The sequence below is a fragment of the Triturus cristatus genome, chromosome 4_2 (assembly GCF_964204655.1).
Source record: "Triturus cristatus chromosome 4_2, aTriCri1.1, whole genome shotgun sequence".
In the NCBI taxonomy this organism is placed as follows: Eukaryota; Metazoa; Chordata; class Amphibia; order Caudata; family Salamandridae; genus Triturus; species Triturus cristatus.
Genome location: NC_140586.1, coordinates 479,962,772 through 479,985,445, shown reverse-complemented (window position 1 = coordinate 479,985,445; position 22,674 = coordinate 479,962,772). Strand labels below are relative to the sequence as shown.

At 42.9% G+C, this 22,674-nt stretch overlaps 1 protein-coding gene across 31 annotated transcripts in view; it reads left to right on the top strand.

The window, feature by feature from the left end:
• The window catches only part of NEXN (nexilin F-actin binding protein), a 399,622-nt gene that overhangs the window by 52,498 nt on the left and 324,450 nt on the right, over positions 1-22,674 (top strand). For 2 of the 31 annotated variants that reach the window (XM_085602012.1, XM_085602004.1), the window contains exon 1: positions 5,093-5,746. The exons of 26 other annotated variants lie outside the window; for them this stretch is intronic. The gene's annotated coding sequence lies outside the window, so the exon portion shown is untranslated. Of the gene's footprint in view, positions 1-5,092; positions 5,747-22,674 lie in introns of those variants that run through there. 3 more of the 31 variants (XM_085602013.1, XM_085602005.1, XM_085602000.1) reach the window with 3 other exon arrangements.

Sequence of the window (22,674 nt, the reverse complement as noted above, 5' to 3'; positions counted from 1 at the left end):
GAATTAAGAAAATGGACTATTGTTATTCTGTGTTTTGAATTACTTTCCTATTTTCTTTAGAGTCAATTGAATTTACAGGCACAGTTTGACAATTATGCTATCAACAGGCCAGTAGAGGCCTGGGGCCTTCCAAGATCAGGTTTCCGTTTCTTAAGGCCAACAGGAAATATTCACTCGCTGTTGCTGGCTATTTTCTGGTGGGGAAGAGGGGGGGGGGGGGGGGGGGCGAAAGCAATCTGCTGTATGGATGATGCCATTGTGATCCATTTGTTGTACTGAGAGCTGTAGCAAACAGTGTCTGTGGGGATGCACGATGGAACATGACTCCGAACAGTGAGGGTGCAAGCAGGAAACCAACCAGTGAGGAAGAGCGTTGAAACCAGTGACACACCAAGTTGTATTATCCAGTCAAGTTTTCAGGCTATTAACACTGAATATATATGAGAACCTTTTACCCATAATTCATTTCCAGTATAGCTTATTTACACAGTTCAGTAATTCTGAAAACTGGGCTGGATTTTCATATTCAGGTGGTTGAGGAGCCTAGCCCAGTTCAATAGTACTATGTAAATCGATTTTACTCGGATTGATGGGTGGAGCCCTGTGAGAAGTACAAAAACTAAATTCAAGACGCTCAATAGAATATGAATGAAAATGTTTCATCTATGTGGCAGTGAGTCTTGCTTATGCGATATGCTTAGGATAGGCCTGTCATTACCAATTCTCTTCATTTGGGACATGTTGAGGTGTTTTGTGAATGCAAAGGGGTAATGCTTTGTCACCATAAAGAGCTCATCCCCTCTCTTCAGCTGCTTCCCATTTCCGATATTGCCTGTAATTGAATATGTAGTATGTGCCTGTGACCTTATTCTGGGTATATATTGGTACACAATTGTGTTCAGCCACTTCCCTCTACCTCAGTAGTCATTTACCACGAACACTGATATTCTAAATTCAAAATACGCCACTGAATTAATGCAAGATAGGCATGTCACAGTGCAGACAGCTGAACTGCTTCCAATGCAATGCTGATACACCAGTTTCCGAACGTACAACATGATTTCAATCAGGTTAAGACGCATTTATGTGTTGAAATTCCAGGAAGGGAAGTGGATGCTTAAACTCTCTCAACAGATATCACATTTAAATAGTCTCCCGTCTTCATGTGGAGATGTACCTCTTCTGAATTGCTCTGGTGTTTTCCTTGTGAGGAGTAAGCACTTGGGGGCATATTATCAAGCAGGGCGTTAAAATTATCTAAAGCGGCGATAATGGGCTTGATAAATATGGCGCAGGGAATTCCCATAGAAGCCCAGGTTCACACCAGAACATGGGCTTCTATGGGAGTTCTCTGCGGCATATTATCAAGCCCATTATCGCCGCTTCAGCGGCAGTTTTCTGCCGCTAAAGCGGCGATAATTTTAACGCCGTTTCTTGATAATATACCCCTTCTTCTTCCTCCATGCATTAAGGATGTATCCTAGTCTGTGTCCCGTCTGAGGTGACGAGAGTTCGAGGACCAAGGTGGAGCTACCATTGACACAATCGCAGTTGTTCTCAGCCGCAGATTAGCTAAGGTGTTTGCTGACCAGAATCGTTTTTTTTGGAATGTATCCTTTATTTCAAAACAGTGTTAAATGTCACTTGAAGCAAATGTAAGCCATAGGTCTCTAGGAATACAGTTACCTTAAAAATTCTGCCAGTGGAATCGAATGTTTCTGGATGTTATTGTGCGCTCCTGCATTTTTTTGTTGTTGTTGAAGTTTTATATAGAGCGAACTTGACCCGATTCGGGTATCAGAGCGCTTTACATAGCACCAGTTACGTTACATGAGGGCACACATTCATTTTGGTTCGGCATCACGTATACATCATGTGAGGAATTAAGAACGTCCTTCGTTTTGAAACATTACAATTACTTCTTGATATTAACAGGGGAGCAACCTGTGTTACCATCAACACTTGAATAAGCTCTGTGTTGCAGTTCGTGATCAGGTTACCCCTTTCTTACGTTGTATCCCTATCCCTAAATCCATTAGATTCCATTCCTAGAAGCGGTGTTATTTAAAGTAATCCAGGATATACTAGATTCAATATTTGTTCCTAAAATATACTTTATGTGCTCTGTTGCTGTTTTCATCTACTGGGTCAAACTGTAGTTGTAGACATTATGAAAGTTGGAACCATAATTAATACAAAAAGAAGAGAGAAGAAGAAGCAGATGACTGCCCAATACCTACTCGTTGATGTTGTGTTGAGTGATGCAGTTCATTAGTCTATGCAACCCAGATTTATCATGTTTGTTTATTCCGTTGAAATAAAGGGCCAGATTTAGTAACACTTTGCTCCTATGCAAAGACATCTAAAGTTACGCAAACCGGCGGAAAGTGGTGATTTAATTTGTTTACTTTCCAGTGCAGAACTTGTTTTACGCTGGATAGTTTCCTGTAAGTAACACAAAGTAGCACTTTGCTTTACTATACAATGGGCAGTCCTATGTACCACCATGGTTTTTAATGCAAAGCCATATCTACTCAAATGGAAGACAGAACTGTTTGTCTGGAGGAGGTGAAATATTTTCATTTCTCCAAACTTTTCAAATTTCGCATGTGTGCTGTACTGTGCAGCACTCATATAAACTGGGAAAAGGTTTACAGTTAGTCTAAGCATAGTGTTTTGTACTAGATGGTTAACCTTTCTCTACAAAATGTATGCTAGATTCCTGCACACTCCTTTCCACTATGCCGCCATTGTGTGAATGTGTGCGCTAAGCAGCCTGATTTTGTGCCAACGCTTGGGAAGAGCAGTCCCATATGTTTGTAGGTATAGTCCTGTGCTGCTCTCTTCTTTTCACTCAATGTAGTATAAACCAGTAACATTGTTTCACTCTCATGCAGAGTTACTTTTTTTCATCCCAGTTGTTAAAACCAGATCATGGGTGTTGGGTAACTTTGGTTTCTGTGCTGTGTGAAATAATAGTACAATAAAAGTAAATTTGCCCAACATTGTATTATCTCTTGTGAAGAGGATCCTGAAGTGAACTCGCCATGCACCATGTAATTTTTGGGAATTCAATTTCTAGTTTGAACCTATATATTTCTGTTTCTGCTGTAATCCTACTCGTGGGCTCTCTGCCACTTCACCATTTGTAGATGAGGTGCCATAAATCGCCAAGAGTTGAAGATGCAACAATTTGCCGCTGCTTTGATGCAACAGATTTCTCTCAATATTTAAAAAGTCTGTTGAGTTCAGGGGCAGACTGGGAACAGAAACCAGCCCAGGCAAACTGCTCAGCTGGCCCCCCGCCTTGGGTGAGGGGGAGTGCAGCTGAGTAATTTGCGACGGCCGATTTTGTTACAGGGGGCCGATATTGCCGACCCCCGGTAACAAAAACAGCCCCCCAGGCGCCCAAAACCGGCCCCCACCCTAGCGGCCTACCGGGAAATGCCCAGTGCCCGCTATGGCCAGTCCGGCCCTGGTTGAGTTATCAGATGCATACATTGCTAACCGTGATAAATTTTAATTTTGTATATGAGGTGACCAAAGACCATCTTTAGGAGCGCACTTGGTTCCATGAATACAAATGAATCAATTTATACAGTCTCAGCAAATAGCATGGTAGGTGGCTAAAACTCTAGAATACATGGAATAGAATAGACTTAATGTGTTAAGGCCATATTCACCAACAAACACAATTGCATGAACTGTGCATGGCAGGGAACTGATCGCACTGGCTTATATTATTTGGATAGAAGAGCCAATTGGCATTTTTCCAATACTATAGAAAACTTTGTAAATGGCACATTGAATAGCACCCTCTGTTTTGGCGGAGGTTAGTATATTCAAATGTGGGCTTGAATGACAGCTCATATCTCTTTATACAACAAGCTACTTGGACCGCAAAATGTTGGATTCTCTATTAATGGCTCAGGAAAGAGTTATGGAGACCAAGATAAAGCATATTACAATAGTCTCTTGTAGAAAGCATACAGACTGAAACCACCTGAGGATGAAACTGTTTGGGTAAAACAGGCAGACACTTTCTTAAAACTCTAAGATAAAGGAAGCAAGCTTGGGATACTACTCGAATCTGAGGTTCATTCATTAAAAGGAAATCCAGAAATACACCCAGGCACTTGGCTTTAGCTGAGTGTTGGAAATGGCCCCTTTGCAGGGTTACCCCTAAACCTTTTGCTTTTTTCTCCTATTGTTCCTGACATATTTTTGTTGTCTTTTGGACTCTGGGCCCTTTACCACTGCCAATCAGTGCTAATGTTTATATGCTCCCTGTGTAAATGGTTATTATGATTGGTTCCCATTGATTGGCATATTTGATTTATTGGTGAGTCCCTAGTCCAGTGCACTTTGTGTGCATAGGACCTGTAAATCAAATGCTACTAGTGAGATTGCAGCACTGGTTGTGCCACCAACATGAGTAGCCCTGTAAATGTGTTCCAGACCTACCACTGTATTGTCCGCAGATGCAGTTGTAAACTGCCATGTTGCCCTAGCTAGTGCACCCACTTGCCAGGCCCTAACCTTCCCTTTCCTTGCATGTAAAGCACCCCTCAGGTAGGCCCAAGGTTCCCCCATGGGAAGTGTACTGGGTTGTCTTACATTTCCTAATAGTGAAATACTGCCAATTTTATTTTTCACTATTGAGAGACTATCTGTCCCATAGGCTAACATGGGAGTTGCTTTGTAACCTCTTACAAGTATAACTGTCCATTGGGACTAGATAGAGAAATGGAGTTTAGGCTCTCTGAACTCAGAATGTAATAACACATATTTTCAGGGAGATGGTTTTTAAATTGTGTGTGTGAAAATGCAACTTTTAGAAAGTAGGCATTTTCTTATTTAACCGTTCTGAGTGCCTCTGCTGTTTGTGTATTGACTGGTTTTGGAGTGACAGGGGCTGGGGATGTGCATTCACTGTAGGCAGCCACAAGGGGGCTTGAGGTTTGTCCTGCCTTTCCTGGGTGACTCATAGCTGGGCTGAATATATCTTGGCTTCATTTAGAATGGTGGGAGGAGTTTGTACTAGCACCTGAATAGGCAGTGTCTCCTTTCCACTATGCTGTCTCCACCTCCTGTAGTGAAGCTGGGCCAGAGAGGGTAGAACAGGTTTGGACTGGGCTCAGAGACCCTTGCCACAAAGAGAACAAAGAGAAAATGGGCTATTAAATGGACCTTAAATCCCAGAGAATCAGACTACTTCTGGAATCAAGAGGAACCTCTACCAAGGCGAAGAGCTATAAGGGAAGTACTACCCCTTTGCTGTGTGTGCTTTGCTGGGTTGGCCTGCAGTTGCTGCTTCTGTTAAGGAGAGGACAAAGGACTGGACTTTGCTGGGTATCCTGCTTGTGAAGTTTCTCAAAGGGCTTGAGTAGAGCTTGCCTCCTGTTAAGAAGTCTCAGGGACCCACACGACTTCCTGCAACTCTGCTTGTGCTGCTGGACTCTGCCATCTGTAAGTCCTACCCTTGCCTGAGGTGCCTCCTTCCAGTTAGAGGGCATTAGAGGTGGGTTTTGTAGGTAATCTCTGCAAGAACTGGCACAAAGCATTGCGAAACCGTGCAAAGCCTCTCGAACTCACACCGGATGACGCAAAGCCTCACCGTGTACTGCTGCATGGCTGAAAGCCTCTCAGAACAAACACTGTGGGACTCAGAAGCAGTACCCAGTGAACTAGGCCAGCGAGGATCCTGCTAACTCTCAGTTGGAGTAATGCATGAAGTAATCTAAAGGTATTGCCATCACTCTGGTTAGATAATCAAGAGAGTCCCTGATAATATAGTGAATGAGTGCAGTTCTATGCAGATATTGGTGCATTTTTTATGGCTTGCTACTGACTGTACTCATCCACAGTATCACTAAAGGGGTTGACAGGTGTCACCAAGATGCATTGGAATTAGGCATCTAATCATCCTTAAAATGCCGTGGTGTAGTGAGAAGTGTGAGTGACTCTAAAGTAGAATGGATTATTTTAGGTAATTTCCCGGTTGTAGTTTAGAGTGGTGAGCTAAGGTTACTCAAGTATCTTGTGGTATTTTGGTCTTTTAGGATGCAGAGCAGTGGATTAATGTCAGTACAATACAGTGTAATGTGGTGGGTTAATATACTAAGATTGCAGTGTAGTTTAGGGGGTTAATGTAAATATTACCTAAGGATGCAGGGACGTGTGGTGGTTTAGTGTCCATACAGTACAGTTTGTGTCCTAAGGATGTATGTAGTGAATTATCAAAGTGTCCCTCGGATGCAGCCCACTGGGTTAGTGTCCATAGGATGCAGTGTAAAGTGGTGGGTTAATGCAACCATGATGCTGCTCAGATTGGTGCCTAGAGCCAGGGCTACGTGAATTATGTGATTCAGTGGCCGCAGCATTTTCAACATAATTATTGTTTGGCTGCATTTGCCAAATAATCCATCATCTGAAGATGTTAACAAAAAAATGTTTCTAGCTTGAACAGGTCAAATGTTATTGAAAATATGGTGAAACATGGTGCCTGGCAGTAGAAGACCTTTCAAAAAGGTTGACTGGTCACCTTGCAGTTGCTTATTTTCGTACTTGGTTTTTGAACGTGTACCAGTGAGCTGAAGCCTTTGCCCACACAGTGTTAAAGAGTAAAAATGACAAAATAATGAAGCAATACTGTCACTAAATGTGGCACAAAATGTTGCATAATTTGCTTTTTCTCACTGCATATTTTAGACAACCCTCATAATCTTGTTTTCCATGCTGCCTAATTCCAGTGGTTATGCACTAGAGTGCCCTGTACTGTGGTAGGATAGGGTTGCTAATGGCGCAAAGCAGAGTGGTATTAGAGGCAGCGTAGTGAGTCAAAATTAGGATGCAGTGGAAAGTGATGGCTTAGTGCCCCTCTGAGGCTTTGCACTACAATGGGCTGGTGGACCTGAGTCTAAACACTGTTTGAAGTGCTGGTGTTCTGTGATTCATTGCAGTATTGGAACAAATTGCCAGATTTATCATTGGATTGCATTATCCTTGTGGCAAGCATGTACCAAGCAACGCAAAGCCACCTTGCATGGCCCTGCGTTGCTTGGTAAATCTGAAGTAACGCAAGCAGCGAACGTTGCTGCCTTATGTTACTCTGCTCTGGGGAGGCATTCCATGGGTGGAGCAGGCCTGTTCCCACACATCCAACCATGGATTTTGGACATTACCAGATTTACCAAGCTGGTAATCCTGGCAATGCTTCCACATACAGGTGCAACAAATAGAAATATCTTTATTTCTCCTCTTTTTTCTTCTTTCTTAGTGTGCTGTAGCACAATAAGAAAGAGGATACCTCCTCGAAGGTTTGTTTTTGTGCAGGAACAGCAACCCTGTCTGCAACGCAGGCACCCTTCCACCATGATGCAAGGGAGACTGTATTGGCGCTAGGTTGCAATGAGTGAGCATGCGCAGGAAGAGACCAGGAATGCGCCATATCGTCATAGTTATTGCGCATTCCTGCGCTCGCCATTTGACTCAGCACAGCAAATTGTCTTGCTGCATTGCACTGCGCCAAAGTGTGATTAATCTGGCCCTTATTTTCGCTAAGATGCATTGCTATGTGGTGGGTTAGTGTTCTCTAGGCTCACTGCAGTGTGTTATGTTAGTGTCTATTTGGTTTGCTTATCTCAAGAGGATGTACGACAGTGTAGTTTAGTGGGTTAGTACCACTAGAGTGAATGATTGATTATTGGATTGAGTGTTTAGCTTTGAAAGTGCTTCAGTACCAAACATGGTGTTAGACTGCTTTATTGAGTGAGAAAAAAGCAGGTGAGCAAAAACGACAGGTTTCCAGATAAGTGCAGTGAAGGGTTGGGTTCCATAAAGTGAAGTGTGGGTGATTGTAGTATTATGCTTCTTTGTCTCCGCATGCAGTACGGTGTGGTAGTTTAGTGTGCAGAGGATGCAGGTCTCTGGGAAGGATTCATGCTCTTGGGATGAAGTTTAGTGCATTAATGCCCCAAAATGCTTGTCTGACTGGTTGGTTAATACTCTGTGAGTGCAGTTCAGCCTAGTGTAGCTGTTTCTCTGACATGCAATGTTTTGTAGTCCTGTAGCATCAAGAGGCCGTAGGGTGGAATTCAATATGGCGGGTTATCGTCCTAGGATGCAGTGCAGTGTTGTCGAGTGGTGTTTCTAAGAGACAGTAACGCAGTCCCCTGGGTTAGTGTTCCTAAAATACAGTGACGTGTGCCTAGAATGTTCCTGAAATGCAACATGCTTAATGTGCTTCACATGGGCACACCAAACAGCGCAGACAAACACACACACATCAACATTTCAATAATTCGCCATTATACACGCTGCAGTAACAATATTGAAATATTCACTCTAAGTCTTCTCGTTTGCACGTCAATTTAGAGGGCAGAAGTCCAGAACGAATCTCTCTAAAATCTATTTGTGTGTGTGCACATTTGCACAGAAGTCGTTTATCATTATGTGGTTGCATTACGCACTCTGTGTTGTGTCTACCGGTTCACCTGTATCCTTTCGGCATCCACTCTTCAGAGTATAGTGCTCTGGAACCCGGACCCCTGCTGCAGCTCAAGTTGACCAAGAACAGAAAAAGATACAATGACACACTAATAAATTTGACAGCAACTGGAGAGTGAGCCACGGTTCATACCGTACCAAGCGAATATATTTTTAACTGTGAGTCATGCCAAGTGCTTCCAATGTTTTAGCCCACAGGTTTAGCATGCGAGGCCCACGTACCATAATTAATAGCAAATTGAAACTCAGACCATTACCTATTTTCTCCTTCTTGCCAGTTGCTAAACGGATTTTTTGCAAATTAAATGTTTTTCAGAAATGTATGCCAAGTATTTATATTGGCTTTGAATTTAGTTTGTGTATTCCGTGTATGTCTAGTCTGCTTGAGGTCTGACATGTTGAATTCTGCTGAGCCATGACTGGAAGTGGCATGTGGTGCCATATGTCTGGTTGGTAATGAGCTTCTACAAAGTTTCTAGCAAAAGAATTTGCAGCATTTAGCAGCAGCTGCTAGTTAATGTTATTCTACTAGACGCTAGTCCCAGGCAGTTCTGGCTTTTGTGCTAATTTTAGTTAACACCATCAATCAGCACGGGGTAACTTCCAGTCTTGCATAGCGGTGCCTTGTGAGTTCTGGCAGTGTAAACGGACTTAGAAATGTTATTGCTGATTGGAGTCAGCGGTGGGGTTCTGACTGATGGAAAACAATCATTTATAAATGCAGCATGTTTCACCTTTTAAAACCTATTTCTTCTAGAATTACCATCATTATGACAAGTCCAAGTAAATACACAATAGTTTCAAGGTGGCCAACGTTATGCCAGAGTTACGTGTCATCATGACAAAGATCCTTCTAAAATGCCTAGGATTACGATTACGCCGGACCAGCATTATGACAAGAGTGGGTACCAGTAGGGATTTTCTTCAGCATTGGAGAGATGACCGTGTATGTCGAATGGGCTACCAGATGTCACGGGTTGTGTGTTAAGCAGGCGGCTCCTCAAGAAGGATGCTGCCTTGCGGAAGACCCGTCTGACACACTCAAGCTCTCAAAATACACTCTGGTAGCCCACAAATTGAGAGGGCGATAGCAGGAAGGGTCAAGGGTCAGAAAGGGTGAAGTCATGGGTCAGAGTTAGTGACAATCAATCTATATTATTCCAGTACATATTTGTTATTCGTTTTTTTTTTTTAATCTGCCATCAAAGAAATTTAAAACAATGAGAATTATAATAGGAAAAGGCAAACTTTCTTTGTGACCCTCCACATTTTGAAATATCTAAAGGTGTTGAACAAGTTGCTGTTCAGATCAACGGGTATCCACAAACCTCTGTGTTAACACTGGTAAGAGTGCTCAGGCTTTCTGGTGGATACTCTATCAAACCACAGATTCATCACCTTTAGAATATTTCCCAGGTGCCTGACTGGATCCAGAAACGTTCAATAGCAGTGCTCCCACACGTGGCTGCGTGATGCTGAGCGACTGAGCATAGGCTTGGTTCTGCCCTGGAAATGACGGAGCGAAGCAACATATACCCCTGTGCACTGATGTTAGTTTGTTGCTCAACTCTTTCTGTGCCCTGTGACATGGAACACAAATGTGTTTTCAGTATTAATGTGCAAGCCTCTAATTTTTGGGACTTTTTAAATGGTAGAAAGAGACCACTCCACAGAACAGGGAGGTGGGAGGGCAGTGAGGAGGCAGGAGTTAGAGTATCCACCAGAAAAAGTGTTACCAAATGGTTGTAAATTGCTGTTCTTATGCATTCTTTAAACCACAGGCTCCCCATCTTTAGAAATAGATACAAAGCAGTACCTCTTGAAGGTGGAGGGTTAATGGAGTGGGCTCAGACCAGAAAATCTTGCAGCACCGAAAAGGCAAAATTCCATTCCTGTCAGACCTGCCTGGTAAAAGTAGTGCTTTGTGAATGTGTGCACCGATGCATATGTCATAGCTTGACAGATGTCAAGGACAGGCATTCCATGTGGCAATGCAGTGGAGCCAGCCGTGCCCATGGTGGAATGTGCTCCCAGACCTTCCAGAGGCTGCATTTTGGTCAATTCATAGCAGATCTAAATGCAGAGGCCCATCCAGCTCGACAGAGTTCATTTGTGTCTGGCCTTCCGTTTCTTAGCCCCAGAGGAACCCACAAAAAGCTGATGGTCCTTGGTATGATCATTGTAAAAGTTTAAATCTCTTTTGGTGACCACCGATCAAACCTTCCTTTCTCTTCTTTTCAAGGGTAGGGCAGGTCTAAGAATGCTGCAAGAGTAATAGCTTGCCCGATTTGGAAGAAGTCCCAACGTTTCGTAGAAGATCGTCAGTGTCCTCAGCAACAGTTAGCATGGAAAAATGGTAGCGTAGAGTAGTTTTACCATAGAGTCTGGAGTTCACTCACACAACGGGCTGAAATGATTGCAATGAGGATGAAAGCCTTTTAGATAAGAAGGTGCAACAAGCAGCTGTGCATTGGCTCAAAGGGAGGATGTATGAGGAACTTCAAGATCAAGTTAAGGTCCCACCGTGCCATTCCACACTGTTTGGGAGGGAACATGTGTGTCAAACCTATAACAAACTGTATAACAACAGGTGATTTATACAAGGATGGTTGCTCCAGCAAATGCATAAAGGGTAAAAGGGTTGTCAAGTGTCTTTGAGTGCCCACTGAAAGCCTTGCTGGGCAAAAGACAAAACAAACATTAAAACACCCAACAGTGTTGCTTTTAAGAGGTCTGTCTTGAGTACTCCAAACCAGGCCACAAATTAGTCCCAGTGTAAATGGACTTTGTAGATGATTGCCTGATTGCAAGGATCACATACACAACCTCGGTGCTAGATTGAATGTACTAAATTGCTGCTGCTCAATCTCTATGCATGGAGATGTAGATTGTTCAGGTTCAGATGCAGAATCCTGCCCTACTGATGTGACAGAAGTTCCTCACGAAGTGGTAGACTGATCGGGCGACAGATGTGCAAAAGATCTGACACTACGCATTCTTGTCTGTGGCAAAAATATCTACCCAGGGTTCCTTTACTGCCACCCTGGGGTGCAGACACCATTTGTGATCTGACAGGTGCCATTGGCTGAGCTTGTCTGCCCTGGCATTCAAAGATCCTACTAGGTGGTTCACAATCAGGGAGATTCCCTGACTCTGAAGCCACATTAGAGTTGCAAAGCTTCCAGACACAAGACCCAGCACCCCACTATGCTCTGCTTTTTGTAGTACCTCATGGCAGTAGTGTTGTCCGTGACAAACTGCACCAGCCTCCCCTTGATGGATATCAGGAAGGCCTTCTGTGCCAGTCAAATGGCAACTCTAACAGATTGATAGGAAATCCACCTCCACCAGATGAACTCCCCATGCCAGCAGTGAGGCATCTGTCACCACCGTCAGCTCTGGGTGAGGAAGGCAGAGAGGTCTGCCTCTTCTCCGATATAAGTTGAGCAGCCACCACTGCACCCAAACCAGAATGGCCCTATACAATTTTCCCACTGAGATTTCAGATTTCACTGCTGAGCCCACATATGCCATCTGGGGTAGCTCTCACCAATATCCAGGACTAAGATGGTAACATCAGGGTCACAACCCAAATGTCCTGTACTCATTGTGATGGAGGCAACTGTGCCTAGCACAGCTCCTATAAAAGGAAGCCTCAGAGAAGGAGCCTACTTTGAAATGCAGGTCATATCTTTGGGACTACACGCCCAGTATATGAAAATATGCATCGTGCAGGTCCATGGCCACCATCTAGTCACCCGAATCCAGGGAAAACAGAACCTGGAACAGAGTGAGAATCCTGAATGTGTATTTCCTTTGGAAGGTATTCAGAGGGTAAAGATATGAGTTAGGCATAAGTCTGCTATCCTTGTTCAGCACAAAGGAAGTAGCAGGAGTAACAACCTGTCTCTATTTCTGTCCCGGAAACTCTCTGAATGGCTCTTTTGCACAGTAAAGCTCTCACCTCTTGCATTAGACTGGACATGTGCTCCTTTAAAAACTGTTCTGATGTGGGAGAAAGGTGTGGCGGGGCAGAAAGAAACCGTAAGACGTAGCCATGCTGAATGTTTTGGAGGACCCTTTCTGTCAGATGTGATGGATCCCTACCCTGGAAGAAAAGGATGGATTCTGCCTCCCACAGAATGTTTGTTCCGTTAATGGTAAGCTAAAGTGGACTACTGGGAGGAATGATGCCTGTGGTGACCTGAGCGTTGCCTGCCAGATCCACAACTCTGGCCATGAAAGATCTTGGGTGACTACTGGAGTCCCTGGAGTAGTCTCAGAATTTCCTGAGCATGCTGTGGCCCTAGAATTCTTAAAGTATTCGAAAGCAGAATCAGCTTTTCCACGAAATAGGCACAATGCATTTAAAGGCATAGCAGACAGGGAGGCCTGTACGTCTCCTGAGAAATCTGTGGATCACAATCATGTGAGGTGAGGGTACACCACACTAGTGCCAATCATTTGCCCCAGACAATCAGTAGCATCTTGTGTATCTTGAATGATCTGAGCCACGGATGTATTAAGATCTTCAAAACAGCTGCAAGATCCCACTAGCAATGCCTCAGAGGGCTTCTGTGGTGCGGCCCAAGAAACTAACAGTATTGACTGACCTCAATGCGAGGCTAGCTGATGAAAACATTTGTTTTCCTAACAACTTGGAGAGGGAATTACGCTGGCGTGTGACTTCTTCCTGTGTTCAGCGATATACAGCTTTGTGAGCTGTAGCATAATCATGTGAAATTACAGCCAAATTATGCAACATTATGCAGCGATCATAACCCTGTGTATAGCGCTTTTTCTTTAGAACAAAATATACCCTTTGTAGCCAAATGAATCCAAGGATGCATTTTGCACTAAGAAAATAGCATTATATGCAACAGAACACAAACAGCAGCAGCCACCTTCTGGTTGTGTTGTGTTCCTCTGCTATTATGGGAGACATTTGTTCCTCAAAATACTCTAAATTACTCGAGTGGGCATAATTTTTTGTAATTTCACATCACTAGATTAATGCGAAATTACAGAAATAACTGAATATTCTGGCATAATTAACATTTCACCCAGGCATAATATCTCTAAGTATATCTCTACATCTTGCTCTCTCTCTACATATTTATATATCCACACACACACACCTTGTTAGTACAGAAAATGTTCACCTCTACCGCTGTTCAATGATGTGGTTTAACCCTATAGAAATCACTTGATCTACCCCCATAAACCTTGAGACTTTTCTTAACTCCACATTTACATACATTGCCAAGATATATATTTACTGAAAAAAGGCAAAAGTGAGTTATAGTTATGTGAAAATGTTAGTTAAGTAACACTTTAAACAAAAAAGCTGAAATTTACCAGTTATAGTTTACTCAGCTAACTAGACCTTAGGCCCCCACCATGCCCAGTGTTGTCATAAAGAATGACATTTGAGATGGTATCAGTGATGTAATGAATGATGTCATTGAACGTGTCATGAATGATGCAATCTATGAGGTCATAGCAGAGCATGGCGAGGGCGCAAGTTCTAGTTAGTGCAATGAACTATAACTGGTGAATTTTAGTGTTTTTTTAGTTAAAATTTTACTTTCTAACTGACATTGTAACCTAACGATAAAATAACTTTAACCCTTTTTTTTGCAGTGAATTTCTGAGTTTTTTTTAATGTGAAGTAAAATATTATTTCCATACCTAACTATTACATCAGTTTTACCTTTCTTTTCAGTGAATTTCTAGGGTGTTGTCAACGTAAAGGAAGATCTTAGTATCATTCCTAACCCCCAGAGGGTGGCTAATCACCTGCCATGAACGGACAAAAGCAGTGCATGGTGGGCAGGCAATCACCTGCCATGACCTGGCCCTTGCGCCTAACCACCACTGGTGGGTAACCCCTCTCGCACACCCACTTTTAAAAAAAATTTAATTTCCCGGTCGTTCAGGACTTCTGAGGAAGTCCTATGGGATCATGGTGTACCCCCAACATTTTTTTAAACATTTTGAGTCTGGGACCCCACAGGGCACTGAGGTCAGAGGTACCCTACCCTGACCCCTTAAATGTTTTTCTTAACATCTTCAGGACACAGGGACTGAGTCCCTGTGTACTGTAATGGCAGCAGCAACATTTCTTCTGATGTTGTGGCCTGCCAATTGGAGGGCTTGCTTCTGCAAGGAAAGAGCAGAGGTGGATGAATGATTTTTTCGGAAAGTCAAATGGCACCAAAGTTTTTATTGAAACAAAAAGGCACTCTTCCTATAGAAAGTCTGACCTAACTATAAATGAACATGGATATATATGTGTGTGTGTGCCTATATATGGATGTGTGTGTGTGTATATATATATATAGAATAGAGAATAATTGTTTCCTATTTGGAAGTGAAACGTATAAACAAGTTCGCGGTACGGCAATGGGTACCTGCTTCGCCCCCAGCTATACTAATTTGCATATGGGCTGGTGGGAGGAGCAGGTGCTCAGAGTCAAGCATTCAAAAGAATGGAATGAGAATGTGGTTATATGGAAAAGGTTTATAGACGACCTCTTTGTGGTCTGGGAAGGTTCAATGGAATCTGCAAAAGATTTTGTAACGCAATTGAATGATAACCTAATGAATTTAAGATTCACAGACACAATAGATAGGGAGTCAGTAACATTTCTACATCTAGAGATCTATGTGAGAGACAACTTACTGCATATACGCACATTCAGAAAAACTACAGCAGGAAATTAGATCCAGCATGCGGACAGCTTCCACCCCACCAAGCTGAAAATGAGCATCCCCTATGCCGAGCATCTTAGCATGAAGAGAAATTGTAGTGAAGGGCAGGCATTAGAGGATGCACAAAACAGCTTAACAAAGAGATTTAAAGAAAGGGGCTACAAAGAGCAAGTCCTGAGTCAAGCACTTAAAAAGGTCAGCAGTATTAAAAGAGAGGTCCTGTTAGAACCAAAGGAAGGAAAGGAGGACACCAAAAAGCAGGAAAAAGAGGAAATGAGACTAATCACCGGATTCAGTGGCTATCACACAAAAGTGAGAGATTGTGTGAGTAGGCACTGGCATCTAATAAGAAGTGATCCAATATTGGGTGCAACAATAAAATGGAGGCCCCAGGTGACTTTTAGGAGAGGAAAGTCCATGAGGCAAGAGTTGGTGGACAGCAGCCCAGAATAAATCTAATCGGGAAATTGGCTGAAGGCGAACCCGGGTTTTACAAATGCCAAAAGTGCAAAGCCTGTACAATAGCCGAGAACACCAAACAAGTATTGTCCCCACTAATAGTTAACCCTTGGAGAATTAGATGCTTTTTAAATTGTCAAAGTGACCATGTGGTTTACATTTTAAAATGCTCCTGTCCCAAGTTATATGTGGGAAGTACTATCCACATGGTACATGTTCCCATTCTACAGCATATGCGTGTAGTAAAAAATAACGACAAAACGTATACGTGGCACGTCTTATCAATGATACTCATAAAGGCAAATTAGAATAATTATCTTATTTTGCAATAAATCAGGTGCCTAAGATGAGGAGGGGAGGAAATAGAGAAAAAAAGCATTGGCATAGTCAATAGGTCTCGCCTTTGGGACCTTATAAGTATTTAGCCATGCAACAGTTGATGTTGTTGCACCAAGGATATTGTGCTGCATAACTTGTTCTTCATCATCGGGTATAAAAGTACTTTAAAAAATGTGTTCAGAATACCAGTTGTACAAAAACCTATTGTGTTTGATTTAATAGACTATAATGTTGTTCTGTATAAACTGGGTCATGGTCAGAGTTTGCACAACTGCCTTGCCTCTCCGTTCACTAACAGTTAAAAACTTGTTTAAAAACTATCCCTTTTGATAAGTACTTTTCAGTACAGTGCCATATTGTGACGTATACATTTCAAAGCTTCAGCAATTTAAAAAAAATTATATATTTTTTTTATTTAGAAGAGACTTTATCATATTGTATGTGACGTTTGTTGGATGATTTACAGCGAAAACATTCTCAGGGCTTGGCTCGAACACAGGCTCTAAGAGAGTAGCCAGACGCCTGGCTCAGCTTTCCCTGTTAATATGTTGGCTCGCCTACATCTACCTGTCACCTCTAGGGCTAGGTGGACTGACATGATGGGAACTGCGTTGCCAATTGGAAGCCCAGCCAGATAGCAGGTACTTCCGGAGCAGGGTTTGGGCAGTGCTCCTGTGCAATAAGCGCCCGGGAGCCATGCCCCGTTGCGATCGGCCCTGGATTTCAGTGTCCGAGCCCTTAACGAGGGTAAATTCCAACACCCTCCCCGTTTTTGGTTTCACTGATCCACCCTGAGCCCCCGCAGCTGACATAAACTCGGATTAACATGTGCGACGGGGATTTACCCATTACAAAGGCTACGAGCCCTGCCTTGGGAGCCAAGTCAAAGGGCCCAGCTGCCAAGGAGGGGGCGAGCCCAGCCCCGCTGTGTCCCCACTTTGGACGGGGTTCCCACAGGGCTGCCATCTGTCCCAGGCGAACCCTCAGTGCTGCCTTGGGTTGTGAATGGCCGTCACCACTGATACCCTTCACACCTAAGGATCCGGATCCCCTGAGGTCGGGGAGCCAAACCCGAAGAGTTATGTGGGGCCCCGTAAGTGGCCATCGTAGCACATATACATCCCGCCCTAATGAGGCCGACTGGAGTGGGCCGGGGCTGGAGGGGGCAGTTGGCTGAGGCAAACTGATAAAAGAAGCCTGAAATCATTTGTTGTATTAATGTGGGATATTGATTTTTCAACCCTTTTCCATTGCTTTTTAGTGTTAATTGTACAATACTTGATAATTTTTCAGTTTAGTGATGTAAATCTATGTACATCACAAAACCAAACTACATGTGTACATGTAATATTCGGCTGTGTGGTTGGCACAGCGGAAAAGGTGACAGCAGAAATTCTGCACACGATAGTTTCAAAACAGCCCACCAGATGGCACGAGCCAAAATGCGACAAACAGGCCTTGCCCTGTCTTGAGCACTCCCCGTAAATCGTGCCGGGCAAATCTTGTACGTTATTCAGACTTTGAAGAATTTACGTTCACGGGGTATATTTGCATACAGTCGATCTGAGCGCGGTTCATTTGCACGTTCATTTGGTATGGGTGCCTGACGTAGCAAGGCCCTACACGTCACATTATTATTCAATGTAGGTGGACTTCTCTCGGCTCGCGATCATGTTACGCCATTAAAAGCAGCACGCATTCACGCGATTTTACAGTTTTTGCAGATTGTTTGTGTTTTCTGTTGCACTTGTACATAGCATCGACTGCGGACGTTTCATTCATTGTTACAGGGAGACACAGATTCCCCTTTCGAACTTTGAATACTCCTTGTAAAATGGCGGGGGCAGTGGGTGCTACAAACTCAGTGAAACGTAAACGTAAGGATAGAAAAGAAGCCTCCGCAGATAGTTGTACAATAAAAGAGTCAAATCCCGCAAAATGAAATTTCGAATTTTCCCCATAAAAAGTCTAGAGTATTTTGAAAAAGAGAACAAACTTCAGGGGGAAAAAAGGTGGAAAGCTTCTATAAACAAGCACGCGAGTGGTGCGCGTGCCACAGCGAGTCATCTGTTTTGCATTATCGCTCACGCATCTGTGCACGATAAGTCAAAACCGATGTGGTCCGTGCGGGTAACCGCAAGCAATAGGCTGTGGGCGGAGCAAAGGCGGGACGTGCGCCCACCTTTGCCCAATTGTGTGCTGTCTTTCTCAGAAAAACACACAAGATGATGGATGGAATGTTGCACATTGGCAAAACATTCACCCCCAGTAACAGATCTGGGTTTAATCCATCGTTATTTTGCTCACCACGCCACCCCAGTTCTGACATGGCCATATGCAAATCAGTCTTGACCCTGTGCCTCATGGGAACAGTCCAGCCCGAACTTTCTCAGAAACACGCACGCAAAGGTGAATAGCCTCTGAAGGAAAACAAACCACACGCACGAGCGTGTGGTGAGCTTTCGAAAGCCCTTTTACTGTTTACGGAAAGTCTCGCCAGAGCAGCGCGTGCGCGCTGCTACAGGCTCGACCTAAAAATCTGCGGCAACTTGAGTCAAAATACATAATGCTTTTCAACACTAGAATCCCGTCTGGTATGAATACAGATGAGGATTTACATGTACACCTTAGTCATTAGTAGTATCCAGATAACATGGTTCATTTTAATAGATTCCCATAAATGTATAATTAAATCTTAGACCAATAAATTTGCTGTTGTTAAGAGCAAAAAAGAAAAAAGAAATGAAGAAACCAAACATTTATTACCTGAGGTTTAGAGTCCAGTATGTAGTAATACTGATACGACATAATTCAGCATTTGGAATTTTAGGGTTGTAATATTAGACATGCACTTGCACTTTATTTACAAACCTGCTGGTCTAGGCAAGGAGAAACCAAGATATTCTAAAGTTAGTCACGGCTAAAGCACTTGCACTTTATCTATAATTGCACTGCATTGTTATTTGAAGTACTGTATAGGTTGCACTTGCACATTGTATTTTGCACATTGCATATTTGACCATCAAGCCGGTTATCTAATGTGATTAATTATTGGTTTTTATTTTCAAGAGCGAACCAGGCAGCAATAAGGTAGTAATGATGACACAGTGCATGGAGTATTATGAGTCAATCCGGATTGAACTAAATGCTGAAACATATATAGAAACTCTTTAAAAAGAATTGATTTTTAGAGGTTGTTTAATAGTGTAAATATTTTAAAAATACCTATGAATTTGAATATTGTATTTTTATAAAAATGTAGATAAGAGATTAACTATTTATGCGGAGATTTGCACACATTTTCCTAAATTGTGAACATTGTTAATATGACTTAGGATGATGAAGGCACTTGCCTAAAACAGGTCCGTCAAAAGAGAATAGAATTAATGGAAAAAGAAAGAAAAAAAATCACCGCATTTGAAAAGGTTATGGAAATGTTTAGAATTTTGATAAATATCAGGTATACATTATTAAAACACAAAAAATATGAATTGTTATGCTTTACATGATTTTAAACGGCAAACTTGTTTTAAAAATGTATTAAAGACGATGGGGACGGTAGTCTGTCCTCCATGGCTATGGAGACAGCGACCCACATGATCGGGTGTTTGTGTTTTTAAAAATAATGAAAAGGCGACAGCGTCCTTGGTGTGAGCATGCCTGTGGATACAGGTGGAACGCGTTACCTTGGGCTGCGCCATCTTCACACGCAGAGTGTCACACACTCTTTTCCACACAGATCAAACTTGCTCCTTGCCGTCTGTCTTCTGAATGATTTCATGGAGCTTCGTTCATTGCAACCCTACTCATGAAATTATGACACTGGACTTTGCTTTTCCACTGGCTTCTTCTTCTACCGCCCAATCTTTTCCGCCTCCCCTCTCAGGCAGGCCATTTCCACCAGCAATGGTCTTTTATTCCCAATAATGAATTGAAAAAAAGTTCTAAAGAGGCTTTGCCTCTCAAATTGGTAAAAGGCTGTTTAGTAAAAAAACACATCAAGCACAGTTAGTTAAAATGGTGCTAAACGTACTTATGAATCTCATAACTGATATACTAATTATAAACTCTGGAACTCCGATTCTAATCAAATGCCATTATTTTAAGCGAAAGGCAGCTCTACCATGAGACAGTGTACCACGTAAAGTTTACAGGCCTTATTTATGAGCCCTTTATGCTGTCGGTGCATCAATTTTTGTGACGCTGTGGTGGCGTAAAATATGCGCCACATTGCGCCATATTTACAAAGTGACGCATCTGCACTGCGCAACATTATACCTGCGTCAGATATAATGTATGCAGGGTGGGAATTCCCCTGCAAAAAAGGCTTGTAGTAGTGGTGCAGTAAAATCTATGAGATTTCACTATGCCACTTCTTGTATGCCACTGTGTCAAATCCTTACGCCTGCTTCACAGCGGACGTAAAGAGTGACGCAGGCCCTTTCACATTGCTTGAGTCTCATCTGTTTTCAGACACAACCCAGCAATACACCACTTTTGCACCTATAATACGTCAGGAATATTGACATATCTGTAAATCCTTGTAACATGGAGCAAGTAAATATGGCGCATCCATGGTGTCGCAAGGATGGCCGGCCGAAAAGTATTGCGTTGCTGTTTTCAGGCAGCAATGCAACACTTTTCATACATGAGGCCCTGCGCTTTTTTATTTTTCACCTTTGCTCCATATTCGGAAAACGAAACTCCAGGAAGGAAGCGAGGGATTTGCTGCTGCCACACACATCGTATTTGCACACTGGGGAGCAGGCTTGCTGCCAGGTCAGCGGAAGCAGTTGAAGGAAATCTATATTTCTTCTGAGATGAGGCCCAGGCAAGGGGAAAACAGATCCCTTGCCCCCGACCCGAGATCATGTCACCCGTACAAAAACTTGACTCAGTAAGAATGTACATTGGGCGTTGCATACATGGGTATGCATATTCCATCTTGCTTCTTTATACTGATGGTGCCTTTAAGATGCCTGTGCGTTTTTCGTTCTAGAATAAATTATTTTGCTCGCTTTTCTGCTCTTTCCAGCATTCCTATCATCCTTAAATCCATCTCTACACTAAGAAACCACAGTAAATGTTGCCCATCATATATATTAATGTATATGGGGAGAAAAGTGTATGGGAAATGTGTAGCATGTTGTCGCCATTGTGAGAGAAATATCCTAAAATGCACGAGTTTAGACTATTTAAAAAAATAAGGCAATTAACGCTGTCTAGTTTGACGCACGTTAATCAAACCGTTGCCTGCATTTGTTAGGTAAAGGCAATAGCGCAATAGTTGTGAAATGCATTTGAAAATCCCACCAATGCATGAGCTTTATCAACACACTTTATTCAGAAAAACAATAAAAGTAATAAACGTGAATATTTATAATTGATCCACACTAATGCATTTTAAAAAGGCACATGCACGACATCTGTCAGGGCCTGGTTTCTATAACTTGGGCATGGTATTAGGCTTTGAAATGGACATACACCTCAAAGCCTCGTAGAGCGATGACACAAACTATATGCTGTTAACAAATATGGCTGTACACCATATGTTAGAGCAGTGCATTATGGTAGATGAAGACTTTTGTAGCAATATTACATATTTGGTAGTTTGAGTACTGTTTAAAAAAAATTGTTTCTCTTATAAGTCCAGCTTGTTTGGCTCTCGCCTGAGACAGTACATGTGCTGTTGCTTGCACGACATTTTGCTTACTTATAGGAGGCATAAAGCCCGCCCATTGCTTACCATTGTTTAGCTTCATCGTCACTCTTATTTCCTTGCTTCACTTTGGTGAGCTCATGCCAGCTTCAGTTCCTCTTCGTGAGTTTGTCCCTCCCCTGGAGCATAGCCCAAGTAACTCTTCCTTGCCCAGTGTCCTTCCACCTTACACAGCAGCCACTTTTGGTGCTACTTTTTTCTTTTAGTTGGAGCACTCCATGGAGTGCATATTTTTGTAGATGCCTCTCCCCATCTCACCCCACGTTGTTGCTTACATCCGCCCTGTCCCTCTTTGTTGTTATTGCTCCATCATTGTTGCTTGCCACCTCCCTCCCGCCCCTTCCTGCATTGTCTTGCTTGCTCCGCCCTTCCTACATTGTGTTGCTTTCCTTATCCCTCTCACCCCCTTCCATGTTGTGTGGCTTGCCAATCTCCCCACCCCCTTCCATTCTGTGTTGCTTGCCCAGGCCCTTCCTCCCTCTTGCTTTGTGTTGCTTCCACCATCCATCTCTCCCTGCCCCTCCTGTATTGTGTTGCTTACACTGTCCCTCCCGCATTGTGTTGATAGGCCAACTCCTCCCATAAGAAAAATAATCTGGCTGCATCATAGTTTTTTCACAGCTAATTTCCATAACTTCCAGACATGCTGCACAGCAGATCTGAAGCTGTGCACCATGGGCAAAAACAAATTGACAAAGCCAGTACCTCAAGTAGGCAAGTTCTATTTGTTTTACTTCCATCTTTCTCTCATGACAGAAGCTCTAATCACCATTTTTCACCCTGCTATCTGGGTGTATGGGCGTCTTGATGCGCTCTCAGGCTAATTTGCTGAGACAAGACCTTGATGCAAATGTGATTACAGGCTTGCCTTGCCACCGGAGGACCTATGGAGCAAAATTCTTGCTTTTTATATGTATCACAGAATATAGTATAGT